Source organism: Eschscholzia californica, unplaced genomic scaffold (assembly GCF_041429995.1).
Source record: "Eschscholzia californica isolate CP2 unplaced genomic scaffold, dmEscCali1.0.p SCAF_7, whole genome shotgun sequence".
Classification (NCBI taxonomy): Eukaryota; Viridiplantae; Streptophyta; class Magnoliopsida; order Ranunculales; family Papaveraceae; genus Eschscholzia; species Eschscholzia californica.
This window is the reverse complement of record NW_028238494.1, coordinates 354343-374552: the sequence shown is the minus strand read 5'-3', so window position 1 is coordinate 374552 and position 20210 is coordinate 354343. Positions and strand designations below refer to the sequence as shown.

The following is a 20210-nucleotide window of genomic DNA, read 5'->3' as shown; positions in this document are numbered from 1 at the left end:
TGTTACCTATGATGTTAACTATCTAGCTTAGTTCATGCACCAACCAAGAACATCCCACCTTGTGCTTCTCAAGAAGGTTCTCAGGTACTTGAAAGGCACTCTTGGAGTAGGAATTACCATAAGTTCAAGAGATTTGTCCTTTCTTTATGCCTTTTCAGACTCAGATCTGGGAAGTTGCCTAGACTCTAGAAGGTCTGGTGTGCTTCTCGAGAAGGTTCTCAGGTACTTGAAAGGCACTCTTGGATACTGTGTTTTTCTTGGCAACACTTTGGTATGTTGGTCTTCTAAGAAACAAAATATAGTCTCAAGATCTTCAACTGAGGCAGAGTATCAAGCTCTCCCCCTCTCTCCACTTTTGAGCTACTATGGACTTTCTATCTATTGAAAAAAATGCATAATCACCTTCAACTACCTATTACTCTATTCTGTGACAATTTGGGAGCTACATATCTAGCATCAAATCCAGTTCTCCATGCTAGAACAAAGCATGTCGAGATTGAGTTTTATTTCCTCAAGGATTTGATTTTGCAGAAGACTTTGGTGGTCAAGTATGTCAAGACTAAAGAGAACTTAGCAGATGTCTTTACAAAGGGAATACTGTTGTCAAGCCTGGAGTATATTCGAGGCAAACTCATGTTTTCATCCACTATTCAACATGGGTTTGAGGGGGGCTGTAAGCTAGAAGCTGAAAGTAACTGAATTAACTAACAACTTCATACCAGACTTTTATAGGCACTCTTCTCCATTGTGGTGGTTCACACGTGTGTTGGGTTATGTTGGTCAAGTAGTTACATTGGTTAGTTAAGAAACAATTAGTTGTAACTAACCTAACTCTCTCTCTATAATCTCTCTGAATGCTAAATGTATAAATAGAGTTTAACCATCATAATAAAGATCAAGTTTGCTTTCACATTTTAGGCAAACTGTTCGATCATTTAACTCAGTGATTAATGTTCTTATTGAAGGAGGCTTATTTAATTAAGCTCTATTGTTTTATTCTTGTGGTGTTAGAAACGGTATTTCACCAAATCTTTTAACTTTCAAGTTATATATCAAAGCGTTGTGTAAATTAGGATTGATAGAGCAATTGAAACATTTCGAGATATGACATGTAAGAATTGCAACCCTGATGTGTTTACTTATAGTACTTTATGGATGGGTTGTGTAAGGAGAACATAATTGATTAACCAATTTCTTTATTAGATGAGATGCAATTTGAAGGGTGTTTTCCAAATCCCATTACATTATATGTTTAAAATAGGGTTGGTGATATGACTCGTGCTTCAAAGCTTGTTAATAATATGTTTCTTAAAGGGTGTATTCCGAATGAGGTGACGTCTAATACACTTATTCATGGTTTATCTCTTACGAGGAAATTGGAGAAGGCCGTTAATCTTTTGGATAGGATGGTAATGAGTAAATGTATACCGAATGAAGTCACATATGGTACTATTATAAATGGTCTTGTTAAGCAAGGAAAGGTTTCTGATGCGAATCTGTTATTGGTTTCTATGAAGGAAATAGGACATCATCCAAATGCCTATGTTTATTCATCTCTTATTAGTGGGTCGTTTAAAGAGGGGGATTAGGAAGATGCAATGTTGTGGCAGGAAATGATACAAAAAGTGTAAGAGGCGGTTTCACAAAACCAATTGAGGCGGTTTCTAATTTAAGAGGCAGTTTCTAAATTGTGACTTCCTATGGTCGGTTTTGAAATTGGCACTAAAATTGGGCACTAAAGTATGGCACCAAAATTTAGAAACCCATGTTCCTATTATTGGGCTTGTTATGACGGTGGATATCCTATATAAATAGGGGGTTTGAGTGCTTGTAACTACATCAACACAACACAAACAACAACTCTTCTTTAGAGAGCTAGAGAGAGAGCAAGAGTGAGAGAAATTTTTCATAGTTTTTGAGCGGTGTTAAATTTCTCGGTCGTCGAAGATTTAGTATAGAAGGTTATTACTATACGGTACCATCTTGGGACGAACTTGCGGATTGTGTTAGTCGTCTTTATCTATCCTTCAATAAAGATTTCTTGTTCGCCCGAGGACGTAGGCTTTAGGCCGAACCTCGTTAATTTCTGTTCGCATATTTGATTTTGACTTAGCTTTTCGATTCATCTTCGTAGTCGGATCAATTTCTAGGATAGGTTCGATAGCTTCCGCGACTTTTAGTTATAACAATTGGTACCAGAGCCTTGTTGAGATTGAACGAAGAGAAGATGGGATCGAGAAGTGGTACGGTCAAAGCAGGGAAATATGAGATAGAGAAGTTCAATGGGAAAAACAATTTTTCTTATTGGCGGATGCAGATGAAGAATCTGTTAATCTCGCAGAAATTACACAAGACGTTGACGGGAAAGAAACCAGGAGATATGTCAGATGAGGATTGGGAGGAGTTAGATCTCGAAGCACGGGCTACCATTATGTTGTGTCTTGAGAGGGACGTGGCGTTCCTAGTAGACGAAGAAACAACGGCGGCGGGTGTGTGGTTAAAGCTAGAAAGCAGTTTCATGACGAAAACTTTAACGAATCGGGTCTACTTAAAATCCAAATTATTCACATGTAGAATGGAAGAGGGTTCTTCTATTCAGGAATATGTGAATAGGTTTGACAGGATTATCTCAGATTTGAAGGATATTGATGTTAAGGTTGAGGATGAGGACCAAGCCCTCATATTGTTACTTTCATTACCTAAATCCTATGAGAACCTTGTTCAAACTTTGATGCTTGTTGGTGATAGTCTAAGCATGGAAGAGACGAGAAATTCGCTATTAGCAGATGACCTTCGTAAGGTTGCTACTAGCAGTATGGCGTCAGGTGGAGTAGACATAGATCAAGCACAAAGGTTGTTTGTAACGAGGGGGAGGAGTAATGAAAGGGGAAAGGGAAAGGGCGGGAAATCTAGATCCAAATCTAGAGGTTCTTTGAAGAAAACGTGCTTTAGTTGTGGTGAGCTTGGCCACTTTAAAGCGGCTTGTCCAAAGAGAAAGTTGAAGCAAAAGAACGAAGGCTACAAGGAGAAACAAGAGATGCAAGAGGCGGGATATGTGTCAGAAGAGGCGGACGAATGTTTCTCGGTGACAGAGGTGTCTGAGAAGATCTTCGATAAGTGGATGCTTGATTCAGGGGCGTCACACCATATGTGTCCAAATAGGGAGTTGTTTACTACCTATAGGAGTATAGATGGTGGTACAGTTATACTGGGTGATGATAGTATATGTAAAACTGTGGGACTCGGAACAATACGGATCAAGATGCACGATGGAGTGGTGAGAACATTGACGGACGTAAGACACATACCCGATTTGCGGAAAAATCTAATTTCCTTTGGTGTGTTGGAGCGGAACGGCTGTAAGATAATTATAGAGAATGGCTCCATAAAAGTCGTTAAGGGTTCTTTGGTGGTAATGAGAGGTACTCGTTACGGTAATTTATACAAACTTTTGGGGACAACAATTACTGGAGATGTAGCAGTAGGAATCAGTGGAAGGGATCCAACGGCTAGTACGAGGCTTTGGCATATGCGCCTTGGGCATATGTCAGAAAAGGGTCTATCTCTGATGTGCGGGAAAGGCTTGTTGAAGGACATGAAGAAGCCTTGCATGGAGTTTTGTGAGCATTGTGTGTTCGGGAAGGCACACAGGGTGACGTTCTCTACAAGCAAGCACAGGAGCAAAGAGGTGTTAGACTACGTACACACCGATGTCTGGGGACCGGCAAAGTTACCTTGCAAGGGTGGTTCCAGGTATTTTGTTACATTCGTTGATGATCATTCGAGATTTGTCTGGCTTTATTTTCTAAAGCATAAGAATGAGGTATTCAACACATTCCTGGTGTGGAAAGCAATGGTTGAGAACAAAACTGGTCGAAAGCTGAAGACCTTAAGATCGGATAATGGGACCGAGTACACGGATGGGGCATTCAAGGAGTTTTGTAATCAGGAAGGCATTGTGAGGCACTGGACAGTAGTAAACACACCTCAACAGAATGGAGTCGCAGAGAGATTGAACCGTACACTACTTGAGAAGGCTAGATGTATGCGCTCCAATTCAGGATTAGGCGTAGAATGGTGGGCAGAATCTGTTGCTACAGCTTGTTATATTGTGAACAGGTCTCCACATTCTTCTTTAGATGACGGCATACCTTACGAGGTGTGGTCAGGTGAACATGCAGATTACGGGAGACTTAAGGTTTTCGGTTGTACGGCATATTACCATGTTAAAGGTAACAAACTTGACAATAGAGCAAAGAAGGCAATTTTCTTAGGATATGCTACAGGAGTCAAGGGTTATCGGCTATGGTGTACGGAAGACAAGAAGTTTGTAATTAGCAGAGATGTGGTGTTTGATGAGTCATCTATTGTAGCTATGGCGAAAGCTACGGTGCCTAGTTGTGGTGATGTTGGGTCTACTAAAGCTCAAGTAGTGGAAGTAGAAGCCAAAGACCAACAGGTTTCTAGGAATCATGATCAGGTGGAGCATCAGGATAATACTCAGGATGAGGAAATTGATGAACCCGATCATGAGGAGGTTCAAGGGGAAGGTACACAAGTTTTACAACAACAACAGCAGGATGTTTCGGTAAACACTAGGCCGAAACGGTTATATAAGCCGGTACAGAGGTTAGGGTCAGACAAACCTCTTACGCATTACGGGCAGGCAAATCTGGTTGAATATGCACTCTCGGTGGAAGACGACGAGCCGGTCACCTTCAAACAAGCTATTACCGCGGAGGAAAGAGAGAGTTGGTTGGTTGCTATGCAAGAAGAGATGGAGTCTCTTTACAAGAACAAGACATGGGAGGTTGTCCCATTGCCCGAAGGTAAGTCTGTTATTGGTTGTAAATGGGTGTACAAGAAGAAAGAGGATTCTTCCGAGATCAAGGGTACAAGGTATAAGGCAAGACTAGTGGCCAAGGGTTATGCACAGAAAGAAGGGGTCGACTACAATGAGATTTTCTCACCGGTCGTGAAACATACTTCTATTCGGGTGCTATTGAGTATTGTTGCTCATAGTGATCTTGAGCTGGAACAACTCAATGTTAAAACCGTCTTCTTGCACGGAGATTTGGAAGAAGAAATTTATATGGCTCAACCTGAGGGATACAAGGTTTAGGGCAAAGAAAATCAAGTATGTCGTTTGAGGAAGTCTCTTTACAGATTAAAACAATCCCATCGCCAATGGTACAAACGCTTTGATTTTTTCATGCTAAAACATGATTTTCGCAGAAGTGACTATGATTGTTGTGTATACATCAAGAAGCTTCGCGAAGGTGACTTTATTTATCTCCTTTTGTATGTGGATGACATGCTTATTGTGAAGGAGTTGAAGGAGATGTCCTTCGACCAAGGTGACAATGCGAACAAATTGTCGGATAGGACAATTGATGTGGAAGATCATCAAGTCCGATTGATTTAGGGATCGTAGAGTTGTAGCTAGAGACCAACTACGATCGTCGAATTACGAAGTAATTCGCGGCTAACTTCGATCAGATCCTACAACGGGTTACACATAAGAGTGACAAATTGATCTAGGATATGACTAGTGGGAGTGAGATATAAACATGGGAGTGTCCCATAAACATATCTCATAGGCCTAAAAAGGAATTAGGCAAAGATAGTACAAAAAGACCAAAAACAGGGTTTTTGGGCCTAGACCGGTTCGGGTACTTCTAGGACTCGGATTGGGCTGAATTTTGGAGGGTTAGTTGCTGATATAATAAACATTATATCTGCCAATTTTAGTGGTGTTTGGACACCTCCTCCTTAGGGAATTGAGAAAATACCAATAGTTGCTATTTTCGACTATTTCCCTAAATCTTATTCTAAAGGGTGTTTTAGGAAACCTAAAAGGAGGTGGATTCTTATTAGGGTTCTATATAAACACTCTTAGGGCAGAGAATAAGGTGTGGAATTTCTCTCTAAGCTTTCTTACTCTACCACATCAAGTAGAGAGGAGAAAGTGAGCTAATTCCCATTACTATCAATCTAGTCAAAAAGAAGGTGTTCTTCTTTTCCAACCACCATTGGTGTGCTAGCTATACAACAAGGTGGGAGATCAAATTGATTGCTCGTGTCCCAAGTAGAGGAGCTACACTTGAAGCTCTTGGTCTTCTTCAATCAATTCAACTAGTTCGAGGGAAAAACGATTAAGGTAATCTACTATCTCCATTAGATTAATTACTAGTTTTGCATGTGATCCTGGGAATACTAGTGTAGACATTAGATGTCATATTTCCGCTATAAACACGGGTATAAATCCCTACAGTGGCGTCAGAACCTCTTGCCATTAACTAGTTTTTGCTAAGAATCGAACTAATTAATATGCTTAATAGTTTGAAAATTGAGTTTATAAAAGTATGAGTTAATGAAGGGAAAGAGAGAGAGAGAGAAAGAAAGAGAGAGAGAGAGGGAAAGAAGAAGAGAGAGAGAAAGATGAAGGAGAGAGAGAGATGGAAGAACAAGAGAGAGAAAGTTTAATTTTTTTTTTTTTTTTAACTTTGAAGGTCGCCGGAAAATTTGGCCGGCCGGCGACCTTCAACGGAGAAGATGATGAGGTGTCTGATTTTGATGAGGTGGATGAGAGAGAGAAAAAGATATGGTATAAAGTGTTTTTTATTTTGAATTTCATTTTGGCCCCTTAATTTTGTCCAAAATAATTGATTTTTTTTGGAATTGACCCATATCAAAAGGGGGCCAAATTTGAATTTTCAAATCTCTTTTATAACAAGGTCAATAATGGAAACAAAAGAGTTAACCACTAAAGTTAACTGACGGTGTTAACAAAAGGGGGCCATATTTGAATTTACGAAAAAAAGGGGGCCATAAAGGAAGCTGGTCACAAAGTAGGGGGCCAAATAGGAATTAACTCTAAAAGTATTTTAAAAGATGTTTTTTAAAAGTATTTTAAACTCATAATTTGATGGGATTCAATAAATTTTCAAATTGAGAATCAAATTGATGATTAAAAGTGTTTTAAAAGACTCAATTTCATTGAATTTCAAACTAATCCATGCTTGATTATGTTGATAGTTATATTTAAAAAGGTTTTAAAACATAAAATTTGATTAATTATGAATTGGATTCAAAGATTTTTCAAATTGATTTCAAATTGTTCTTTGAAAAATTTCAAAAACCTAGATTTTGATCCAAAATTGGTTTGATTAAGAGTTGTTTTTTAAATTTTGGAAACTTTTGAAAAACAAAGATTTGGAATTTTAGAAGTGTTCTAAAAAGAGTAGTTTTGAGTTTTGGAAACTCTCAAAACAAATTTGGAAAAATTTAAAAAGTTTCTAAAAGTTTTGAAAAATTTTAGAAGTGTTCTAAAAGGAATTTCAAAAATTTAAGAAAAGTTTTAAAATTTGAAAATAGCAACTTAAAGTTGCATAAGAAAAAAAAAAAAAAAAAAAATTTTTTCTTTTTGGAAACTAGGGTTTTTCAAAACCCTAGTGTCCGGCCAGGAAGCTTCCTGGCCGGACCAGAAGCTTCTGGATGCGTCCTCTGGACGCGTCCAGAGCAGCTGCTGAGACGCGTCTTGAAGACGCGCCCAGAGAAGCTACTAAGGACGCGTCTTGAAGACGCGACCAGCAGCTGCGAAGGAGCTTCTTGGACGCGTCTAGGACGCGTCCAGAGCACTCGACCAGACGCGTCTTGGAGACGCGTCTGGGAGGTTCTGGGTGTCTCGGACTAGTCCGAGACACCTAGTGCTGGTCCGGTCCAGTACCAGACACGTCTAGGACGCGTCTGGTACATGGACTAGCGTCCTGGCTCCGGCCAGGACGAGACCAGGCCTTGATAGGCCTCGGCCAGGACATGCCGGCCCTATGGGCCGTGCTATGTCCGGACCTTGTCCGAGCCCTTTTTGGGCTTGGGCCGGGACTTGTCTAGGACTTGTCCCGGGCTTTTTCGAGGCTTTTCGGACCACAAAAAGGGACCATCATTCGAGTGGGAGTTTTTGCCAAAATTTTTTCCGATCCCAACCAAATAATTCCAAAATCAATCCGGGCCATCCAATAGCCCAAAACGGATTTCTCTTTAAATTGATTTATGAAATCATTAAGAATCGAACCAATATTTTTTTTTCCGAAATTGACCCGGGCTTTCTCGAGCCCAAAACGGAGTTTTTCTTAAAGATGATTTTTAGAAATCATAAAAGATAAAACCAGAAAGCACCATTAGTAGAATTCTTCGAATTTAGACTTAAGGTACGTAATGTGACATGTGATGTCAACAAAAGTATCTCCCAAGATAATCATGCATATATAATTCTTAGCCTTGATATATTATATGATTGCATGTGATGTGAATGCGGGAAACTAGTATGGCCATAGATTTATTTCTTTATTCTTGTTTTAAGCACGGATGGGTGCATGCTTTGTAATTAATTTTAATTTCAAGTTTATACGATCTGCGAATCGTTAGAGTCTTGTAATTAGAGTTTAGGGTCTATGAGTCCATTGAAGAAACTCGAGGATGAAATCCAAAGGCGAGTGGGAGAAATCAATGGAGGTTCAAAGATGGCGATCCAAGACGAACCAAAAGGCGAAACAAGAAGAAAACCAAGGGAGATTAGATCTTCTAGGTTAGGGGCCATACTAGGATCCATGTCTGCTTGATTTACTTTCTCGCGCGCATTGAATTACTTATTTACGCTTTATGTCGTGGATGTTAGTTAGGCTAAATAGTTCACTATAACAAACGCCAGACTAGCGTAAAAGTCCCCAAAAGTAATCTTGAGTAATCGCCTATCCAGATTAAGACACTCGTTGCGCCCTTGTTCGAGGAAGGTGGGTCGGCCTTCGCAGAGTACCTCCTCTACCTTGGGCAATGCGGGTAGGCCTATAGAAGAGGCCTACACGTCTAAATGGTTCTACTCAACGAGATCAGCAAGAGAGTCTTGGATACTCGAGGCAAAAGGATAGATTAGTCATTCATTAATGAAATCTATCAACCAAGAGTCATAAGGTATGATCAGTGAAGTAGTTCACTCACCCGGAACGACGGAGTCAAAGGGTAGGGCCTTCGTCCGCTTTACTTCGAAGAACTGGGGTCTTGGAATCACTTATTCAATCGGGGACGATTTTTATTGAATAATGTGGGAAAACTAATGTTTTTCAAAAACGATAACGAGTTTTAAAACTTTGCCATTTCTTTTATGTAATTCAAAGATGACAAAAGATATTTTCAACTTCCGCTCACTTCTCGACAAGGAGAAGCTGAATGAGCACAACTTCCTTGACTGGGAAAGGAACCTAGGAATAGTTCTCAGGATGGAAGGAAAGCAACATGTACTAGAAACTCCAATTCCTGTATTGGATGATAATTCGACTAAAGAAGAGATAGATGAAGAAAGGAGTGTGCGGAAAAAGGCAGATCCCGTAACTTGCTTAATGCTAGCAACCATGGAACCGACTCTGCAAGAGCAGTTCATAGACATGGATGCTTACTCCATGATGCGACAACTTCGGGAAATGTTCAAGAAATAGTCGAGATTGGAGAGGTTTGAAACCTCTAAAGCAATTATGGACATGCGCCTTGAAAAGGGAAAACCAGTTGGGCCTCATGTTCGCCAAATGATCAGGCTCATAAGCAAGCTGGCTAAACTAGGTTTCCCTTATAGCCAACAAACGGCTACCGACACTATCCTTCACTCCCTCCATAGTGGTTTTAATCAGTTTAAGATGAACTACAACATGAATGGATGGGATAAAACGTTGGAGGAACTTCATTCTATGCTTCTAACAGCCGAAAAGGACGTCGCTATAGTGGAGACTAAGAAGGACGTTCTTATGGTACAAAAGGACAAAGGGTTCAAGAAAGGTGGAAAACAGAAGAAGAAAACCGCGTCAAAAGGTAAAAGCAAACGAATTGCCAAACCTAAAGACAAAGGTCCTCCTCCTGACACCAAATGTTTCTACTGTGATGGCAAGGGCCACTGGAAAAGAAACTGCCCTAAGTTCTTGGAGGACAAAAAGAACGGAACAGTAGCTTCCAATTCAGGTATAAACAGTTAACTTATCAAATACTGTAAAATTCCCAAATTATGGTATGTAATACCTAAAATTGCCCTTTCATTGTGAATGTACAGGCGCAGCTGGGAACTGAGTATTTGGCTAAGGAAGACAAGATCCAAGAGGGAGCAGAAGCCTCGACTGCTAAGGATGCTGAAAGGGATCGAAGTCTACTTTAGGCACTATTCTAGATTAATCGTTTTTCTAGTTTTTTAACATCATCTCTGTACTAAGTATTATGGAGAATCAATAAAGAATTTTATTTCTAAATTGAGATGTTAATAAGTGCTAAGTTTAACAAACTATACCAAAAGATTCTAAACTTGGTCAAAAACCTATAAGATAGGTTCATCCCAATCGAAAGGGATGAGGACAACAAGTCCACTATAACCAAAACACGAATCAAACTGACAAGAAAGAAAGCCTTGAGTAAAAAACAGAGATTGATCTTCAAACGTACTTCTAACCTATCCATATTTAGAGTGTCCAAAAGGATTAAGATGAAGAACACGAATCAAACTCTATCCTCCAAAATCCATTTAGTCTAGACATAGCTTCTCACAAAACTACCAAAATTCCGTCTAACAGCTAAGCTTGTAAAAGCATTACAAAACTAGCTAATATCTGACGCAATTTCTTTTAAAAGAAATTTGGGCTTCTTCCATAACTAATCAAGAGAACAAAGTGTTTGTTGCTCATGATAGTATTCTTCTAATAATTAGCACACCTAGTAGTCTGGGAGAAAACACTAATTATTAAAAGAATAAGTGGGAGAAAAGTACAAGTCGATTTAATTCGATCATGAGAAAAATCATGGAGGGTCATGAAGAACAATCATGAAAATTCGACCAAGAGCAACAAACTGCGACTCCTAGGAAAAGGAAAGGTTAAAGATATGATCTTATAAACCCACCGCACAAAAGCGAATGTCATTCGCCGGAGAACTCTCAAAACAAGTGAAAGTGTCTCTAAAGGAACATCTCAAAGTAGTTGAGAAAATTCCAAATTGTTGTTCAAAAGCCCTAAAAGGTCAAATCTCAAAGACACAGAAAATAAAGGTTATTTCTGAAGAGATAAAAGACCTGCGCAGAAACGGAAACTGACTCTAGATTTTGGCTAGAAGCCAAAATCATCGTGGAATCCATATCTCGTCAAGACATGAAGCTTGATAATTTAAGTCAACAAAAGACCTAAATTGGTTTTCCAAAATAAAAAACTGAGCAGGATGGAAACATTCGTGTTTCCCGAAACGAGACAAGAAGAATAAAGATTCTTCCAATCAAGTTATGTCCACAAGCATGCTTCAGAAATCTATCGACGGATTAAAAGCACGCAAGAGTTAGAATCTTCGATTCAAAAGGCAATCAGAGAAATTTGATTCCTGGAGAATGAAGAAAATCTTGAATCACGAGTTTCAAGAAGGTAAGTGGGAGTAAACAAACCTTCCGGGTCCGTATGCAGAGTACATACAAAAGATTGAGTACGACATAAGGTGTTGTATAACAGTAACGAACTGACTCAATAAAGGACCACACACAAAAGGATAAAATGCCATTTTAGGCATCTGAAGATCTATAAGCATAGATCAAGAGGATGATAGGATTAGAGAGACTCAGTACGCTGAGATGCTTGAGATCCGAAACAGAAAATCTAAGACTCGGAAAGTCTAAAAGAATTTCGACCCAAAAACTCATGACAGAGGGCGTTGCAAAACTCAGAGTCTAAAAGACACCGATGAGCTAGCACGCATGAGAGAGACATTTATGTTCGAAAACATAAAGTCAATCATGTTGGACATGATTAGCATTTAAACATCCGAATTCAGATTGGAAAACCGAAACACTACTTAGTACATCCTAGAAGGCTAAAGGATGAAGTAGTACAAAGTTGAACATGTCATCGTAGCAAACTTCTAGACATGGAAGGAAAGTAGGCTAAAAGTGTTTTAAGCCGGGAACTGTTGCAAATACTACACAAAGAATTAAAGGCCTTAACTCTAGTAAAGATTACTAGATATTATCAAGGTTGAAGATAGTAATCTTCAAATTAATTGATAATAAGCAAAGTTTAAAACCGACTACCACGGTAGTCAAACTAAACTGTCACCTAAGGCATAGTATGAGATTCATACACAGTCTAAGGCATGAGGTATAATTTTAAACCTCGACAAGTAAAACTGAGTGGGTAAAAAGGAGTTTTACGGAAGAGGCTCAGATTTACAACTCTCGTTATCAGAAATAATAAGAATTATTTCACCAGTCGTCTAAACTTGGTTTAGTGTTTAAACGACAGTCCATCAATAATAAAACGTTCCGAATAGGTTTGTCAGATACGTGATCTGATGAATGAAACCCTATTAAGTGAACTTGGAATAATTATTATCAAAAATCCCTGGTCCAGGTCATTGCATGGACAACAATGACTCACGAAGACTAGCACGGGAGTTGATGGGATAGCGCAGTTTCATGGGCTATATGAATAGTATATTCTATTCGACTACGTGGGTGTGTAAAAGGTTTATACACTGGATAACCCTCAAATGAGAAGTACATCACTCGTGATGGACGTCAATACTTCTCATAAAGACAATTGGAGAGATTCCTCAAAACATGAGTGCTCCACTCATCTTATGTAAGGAATGCCCGACTTTGGTTCCGTTAAACGCCGCGCCGTAAAAGGAGGTTATAAAGACGGATACTGGGAAGGACAGGATAGACATGAAGTTAAGTGGGAGCGCAAGAATGGATTGTGTCACCCTAATCACATTAGGTACAAAGTGTCTCAAGGCCACTTGATGAGTAGCAACTGAAAATGCGTGGCCGCGCTCAAACGGATTAAAGTTAATCGTTTGTCTTTTACAGTTGATATCAAGAAAGTCTGAATGACGTGACGTATCAGATGGGATACTAAATTGACACGGGAATCGAGGCATTGCACTTGTTCTAAGTCCAAGTGGGAGTCTGAAGGAGTTGAAGGAGATGTCCTTCGACCAAGGTGACAATGCGAACAAATTGTCGGATAGGACAATTGATGTGGAAGATCATCAAGTCCGATTGATTTAGGGATCGTAGAGTTGTAGCTAGAGACCAACTACGATCGTCGAATTACGAAGTAATTCGCGGCTAATTTCGATCGGATCCTACAACGGGTTACACATAAGAGTGACAAATTGATCTAGGATATGACTAGTGGGAGTGAGATATAAACATGGGAGTGTCCCATAAACATATCTCATAGGCCTAAAAAGGAATTAGGCAAAGATAGTACAAAAAAGCCAAAAACAGGGTTTTTGGGCCTAGACCGGTTCGGGTACTTTTAGGACTCGGATTGGGCTGAATTTTGGAGGGTTAGTTGCTGATATAGTAAACATTATATCTGCCAATTTTCGTGGTGTTTGGACACCTCCTCCTTAGGGAATTGAGAAAATACCAATAGTTGCTATTTTCGACTATTTCCCTAAATCTTATTCTAAAGGGTGTTTTAGGAAACCTAAAAGGAGGTGGATTCTTATTAGGGTTCTATATAAACACTCTTAGGGCAGAGAATAAGGTGTGGAATTTCTCTCTAAGCTTTCTTACTCTACCACATCAAGTAGAGAGGAGAAAGTGAGCTAATTCCCATTACTATCAATCTAGTAAAAAAGAAGGTGTTCTTCTTTTCCAACCACCATTGGTGTGCTAGCTATACAACAAGGTGGGAGATCAAATTGATTGCTCGTGTCCCAAGTAGAGGCGCTACACTTGAAGCTCTTGGTCTTCTTCAATCAATTCAACTAGTTCGAGGGAAAAGCGATTAAGGTAATCTACTATCTCCATTAGATTAATTACTAGTTTTGCATGTGATCCTGAGAATACTAGTGTAGACATTAGATGTCATATTTCCGCTATAAACACTAGTAGAAGGGTATAAATCCCTACATATTGCTTCTCGAAGCATGGTGGAGATAGATAAGTTGAAATCTCAACTCAGTCAAGAGTTTGAGATGAAAGACATGGGCGCTGCAAAGAAGATACTGGGAATGGAGATTAAGAGAGAGCGGTCAAGTAAGAAACTGTACTTGAATCAGAAAGGTTACATCGAACGAGTAGTTTCTCGGTTCGGGATGCAGAATGCGAAGGCGGTGTCAACACCTTTGGCACCACACTTCAGGCTCTCGGGAAAACAATCTCCCACTACTACGGTGGAGAAGGATCATATGGATCGTGTACCGTATGCTAGTGCAGTTGGCAATTTGATGTACGCTATGGTGTGTACTCGTCCAGATATTTCACAGGCGGTCAGTGTGGTTAGCAGGTTTATGGCAAACCCGGGGAAGACACATTGGGAAGCTGTGAACTGGGTCTTGAGGTACTTGAAGGGTACCGTTGATACGGGTTTGTGCTTTGGTGGAGACACATGTCAGGTAAGCGGTTATGTTGACTCGGATTATGCTGGCGATCTAGATAGAAGACGATCTACTACTGGTTATGTATTTAAGGTACATGGTGCTCCAGTTAGTTGGCGATCGATGTTACAATCTACAGTTGCGTTATCTACTGCGGAGGCCGAGTATATGGCTATGGCCGAGGGTGTGAAGGAAGCATTGTGGTTGTGGGGTCTTCTGGATGAGCTAGGGATTAAGCAAGAGTGCGTGGATGTATGGTGCGATAGTCAAAGTGCGATCCACTTGGCGAAGAATCAGGTTCACCATGCTCGCACTAAGCATATCGATGTCAGGTATCACTTTGTACGAGATGTCATAGAGGAAGGTGATGTTTCTCTAATGAAGGTACACACAGATGAGAATCCCGCGGACATGTTGACTAAAGTGGTGACATGTAGCAAGTTTCAGCATTGCCTGGAATTGCTACAAATCGACTCGTGTTAAGTTGCCCGAAAGGGCGTAATGGCGACAAGGTAATCTTTATGTGAAGGGTTGGTAGAACTACGGTAGGCTTGATCCTGTAAAAGGGTACGTAGGCAACCATGGTCATATGGTGCAGTCGGATGAAGTTACAAGAAACAGATATATCTTACAAGGAGAATCCTGGTGTTCGTCCAAAATTTGAAGTATATCAAATTGTGTACGAGGTGGAGAATTGTAAGAGGCGGTTTCACAAAACCAATTGAGGCGGTTTCTAATTTAAGAGGCAGTTTCTAAATTGTGACTTCCTATGGTCGGTTTTGAAATTGGCACTAAAATTGGGCACTAAAGTATGGCACCAAAATTTAGAAACCCATGTTCCTATTATTGGGCGTGTTATGACGGTGGATATCCTATATAAATAGGGGGTTTGAGTGCTTGTAACTACATCAACACAACACAAACAACAACTCTTCTTTAGAGAGCTAGAGAGAGAGCAAGTGTGAGAGAAATTTTTCATAGTTTTTGAGCGGTGTTAAATTTCTCGGTCGTCGAAGATTTAGTATAGAAGGTTATTACTATACGGTACCATCTTGGGACGAACTTGCGGATTGTGTTAGTCGTCTTTATCTATCCTTCAATAAAGATTTCTTGTTCGCCCGAGGACGTAGGCTTTAGGCCGAACCTCGTTAATTTCTGTTCGCATATTTGATTTTGACTTAGCTTTTCGATTCATCTTCGTAGTCGGATCAATTTCTAGGATAGGTTCGATAGCTTCCGCGACTTTCAGTTATAACAAAAAGGATGTAAACCTAATACCGTCATCTATAGTTTTTAGTATAAATGGTTTATGTCAAGAAGGAAAACCCGAGGACGCAAGTAAGGTATTGTTAGAGATGGTGAATCAAGGTTACATACCCAATTCCTTCACTTATGGCTCCTTGATAAGAGGTTCTTTTGAATCAGGGAATTTTGGAAAAGCGGTTCTTGTGTGGAAAGAAATGGAAAAAGGATCAATCTGTCCCAAGGGCGGAGCCACTAGTAGACTATCCCTGGCTAAAGCCAGGGGTAGTTCTGTTAAATTGTCAAAGGAATAGGGTCAATTTAGTAAAGCAAGCCAGGGGTCTTTTTTTTTCTTTCTGTTTTACTGTTACATATCTCGGCTAAGAAGGAAGAACTAGAGAGAGAAAGAGCCGTGGGCGACTTCATTCCAATCGAAGAGAAAGATAGAGAGATCAAATCTTGAATATGACTGAGAGATCTTCACAACTTTATCAGTTTTCCCTTCTCTGCTTCCCTAACATTATCATCTCTTTCTAATGGTTATATAAATTAAAGATTCAAAGTGAAATCTAGGGTTCTTCATCTTTTATTTTGTAAATAAAAACCATAAATCAACTAATCAGTGATTAAGACTTGATTATCTACTATCTAGGTAAGCAATGTTTCTTTAAGAATTATTATGTCTATAATTTTGATGATGAGTCTGAAATAACTAAGTAGATCTTGGATTCCAGCCTTTTATCATCTGTGAGAAAATTTTCTCTCTCTCTCTATCTATCTAATTTTGTGTGCCATCACCACCATTAGATCATATAGGATTTTAGCAACTCTATATGTTTCTGATTAATAATAAATCCATGAAAGACAACATTTCTTCTTCTCCAAATTGAATCCTCATCTTCTTCATTGCTTAAATAAAACCCTACATCTAGAAACACTTTGCTAAGAATTCTTTTACACTTTTTCTGATTACTAATCATGTATAGAAAACCCTATGTGATCTGATATTTGACTACTTTTTGTGATTAATAATGTGTATTGGGTGCCCCCAATTTCAACCATTTCAAGTATTTTTTGTTGTTGAACCCATTCTGAGTACTTACAGTAGCATTCATCTAAAAGTTACGATTTTGTCCGATTCTTTTGATTCTAAGTTCGGACAGCAAATCCAAAGTGTTCTTTTAAAGTATTAAGTATTGTCAAGATAATTAAGTTGGGTCTTCTCCAAAAATTGTATGCCCGTAGATCCTTTAAGTATCCAAACGAAGGAAAAAACTCGACCTGTATTTACTGTAAGAAGAATTTGATTCGAAAAAATTTAGGCTAGTCCGGTATGGGTTCAATTCCTGGCTCCGCCCTTGATCTGTCCCTAATAATATCTGTTTATAGTGTACTAATTCATGGCTTATGCAAGTTTGGGAAGCTTAAAGAAGGCTTAATGGTATGGAAACACGTGCTAGGAAGGGGATGTAAACCCGATGTTGTTGCTTATAGCTCGATGATCCATGGGTTATGTGAATCCGGGTTTGTCGATGGTGGTCTAAGGCTTCTTAATGAGATGCTTTGTCAAGATCCGAAATCTCAACCCGATCTAGGCAAATACAGTATATTGTTCAATGGTAATGTGCAAGCAGAATAACTTACCTCAAGCCATTCATCTTCTAAATAGTATGCTAGATCGAGGTCTTGATCCCGACTTAGTTACATGCAACATTTTCCTCAGGAGTTTTAGAGATAAGTTAAATCCATCTCACGATGGAAGGGAGTTTCTAGACGAGCTCATTATCCAATTGTCTAAACGACAAAGAATTTCAGGCGTTTCAAAAATCACAGAAATAATGCTGCAAAAGTTTCTTCCACTTAAGGCCTCTACTTAGGAAAAGATTGTTCAAGATCTTTGTAAGCTCAAGAAAGTGCAAAGTGCAAACATCCATTGACAGGTGCTGGCATAAACTATTTGATTGATTTCTTATGTTTATACATTCTTTCTTGTTGTAAAATTCTTTCGGGTTTTTTGTTATTAGGTTAATCGTCGTGCTTTTTATATTGTCGAAGAAGCTTACACAACAACTTTGATTGGAACGACTCTTATAAAACCTTGTAAAGTTTTTAGTATAGTTATATCAACTCCATTGTTCATCTTCAAAATTCGAGGTCCACTACAAAAATACAGAGTGACGGATTAATTCCGCCAAGCCGTTATAAGTAACTTATTTGTAACGGTTAGTACAGAAAGAACCGTTACAAATATCTAAATAATGGGCGTCACATATACACGCCATTAATTTCTGATTGTACGTGGCAGTAAGGTACCTTGTTGCAACGACTTGTTGCTCAAGAAGCCGTGACAACATTAAAAGCCCTAAATCGACTGTGCTGATGTCAAAAAACGTCAATTTGGTTATCACTCAGGAAATAGAGACTTCATGCTGGATCACATCTGAATGGATGATTCTGCTTCTTTGATTCCTGTTTCTGCTCATGAAACCTGGGAGAAACCTGCAAAGAGTTCGGATACCACTCTGATGCTCAAGACAGTCAGATTGCCTTTTGCAGTTAAAGTATTGAGTATTGATTGATCCTTTTGGAAAGTAGAGAGCTTACCTTCTTCGAGGTGTTTTGGTGCCCTTTTTTAGGCTGCTTTGGACCGATTGTGATAGACGGTGAAATTGAGGCGGTTGAGATTCACCATGTTGTATTAGAACTATTATTTCGTAGTTTTGGGACTTAGGGTTTCCTCTTTGTGTTTATCTCGTATCTTGGATATTTAGAAGTTCCTATGTTTAAGGATCCTTCGTAGATATCCTGCCGAGTCGTAGATATTCTACCGAGTTGATATATCTCTAGGAGATGTTTCCTCCTTTGCGACTCTTGAAACCCAAGTTAATTAAACACTTAATCTTAATCGACTGAGATCCTTGGGAAGATTTGGGATTAATTCGGTAAGCATGCGGCGTGCTTCTACCTTTCCATGTTTATGGCTTAAGGCACCAGCCTTGCTTACGCGAAATCCCAACTTTCCTTACGAATCCCAGGGCAGACCTGGTTGTGTTTGAGGCAAGGCAGGACTAGAGCTTCTTAGATAATCTTGCCGACCTCCCGATTCTAGGCTTAGGAGACGGTAGGGTTGGGAATCAGTCCGGTCGGGCTTGCCCCCGGTATAATATCAATCGGGCTCAGGCGGTCTAGGCCAAACAATACTATGCCCGATTGGAAATTCGGTCCGGTCCGGGCCGGTCAAAATCCTAAAATCACCTGTCAAAGCCCGGGTTTTTCTTCGGGTAAACTGAAGTTACTAATATTTGTTGGTTATGGTGTCTCCTAGTGTTACTAACAGAATCTCAGACATTATTTCCGCTCTAATATCTAACACTAGTATTTCCCAGGATCTCATGCATTAGCTAATTATGAACTAGAGTTTAGCGATTACCTTAACCGCTAAATTTTCCCTCGAACCTTTCCAATCGAATATGAAGACCAAGAGTTCCAATTGTTGTTCTTCTACTCAAGACACCCGAATGATCAACTTGATCTCCCACCTTGTTGATAGATGGAACACCAATGGTGGTTTGATGAAGAACACTTCTTCTTTTGACTAGATAGATGGTTGAGAGTTTTTTCTCTTTCTTTCTGTACTTGATGTTGTAGAGTAAGAAAGCTCCTAGAGAATTTTCCACACCTTATTCAAGTCTTAAGAGGCCTTATATAGATACCTAAGTTAGAGTCTCACCCTAATTAGGTTTCCCTAAAAGCCCTTTTAAATAAGATTAAGAAAATACTGAAAAATAGAAACTAGGTTTCCCTAAAAGCCCTAGATTCTATTTTTCCTATTCCTCTCAATTGGCAAACCAAAGCAAACCCATCTTGGCTTTTGGGTGTCAGGCCCAAAACTCCTTCTTTTGGGCCTTTCATACTATCTTTACCTAAATTCCTTTAGGCCTATGGGACATATTTATGGGACTCTCCCATGATTATATATATCATCCCTCTAATTATATTATCCGATCTAAGTGTTACTCTTTGGTGTAACCCGAAGTAGGATCCGATCGAAGTTAGCCGCGAATTACTTAGTAATTCGATGATCATAGTTGGTTTCTAGCTAAATACTACGATCCCTACATCGTCCGAATTTTATAATCTTCCACATCAATTGTCCATCTGAAAAATTGCTCGCATTGCATCTTTGGTCAAAGGGCACCTCCTTCAATATTTTAGGGTAAATTTTGAGTCCAAAATTAGGGCAATAATTAAGGCCAAAATTAGGGTAAAATTGGGAACAAAATTGGGGGAAAATCAGACAAAACTGAAGCAAAATGTAGGGTATCTAGTTTTACATGAAACAAGATGACAAGAAGAAAAAAAACAGATCTTCATCACCTCCTAAGAAGAAACAAGATGAAACAGTTAGGAAGAAACAACATGAAATAAATATTAAGAAAAAACAACGTGAAATAAATATTAAGAAGAAATAATAAATCTTAAAAAAACAGATCTTCATCATTTATTGGTTGTTCTTCTTTGTCATCTATTTGTTCTTCTTCTTCTTCGTTCTACTTCAACTTCATTCT

The 20210-nt window shown here is 39.3% G+C and overlaps 1 pseudogene; it reads left to right on the top strand.

The window, feature by feature from the left end:
- Positions 1-390: 390 nt before the first annotated feature.
- On the top strand, positions 391-17607 carry LOC147530382 (uncharacterized; annotated as a pseudogene).
- Positions 17608-20210: the final 2603 nt, after the last annotated feature.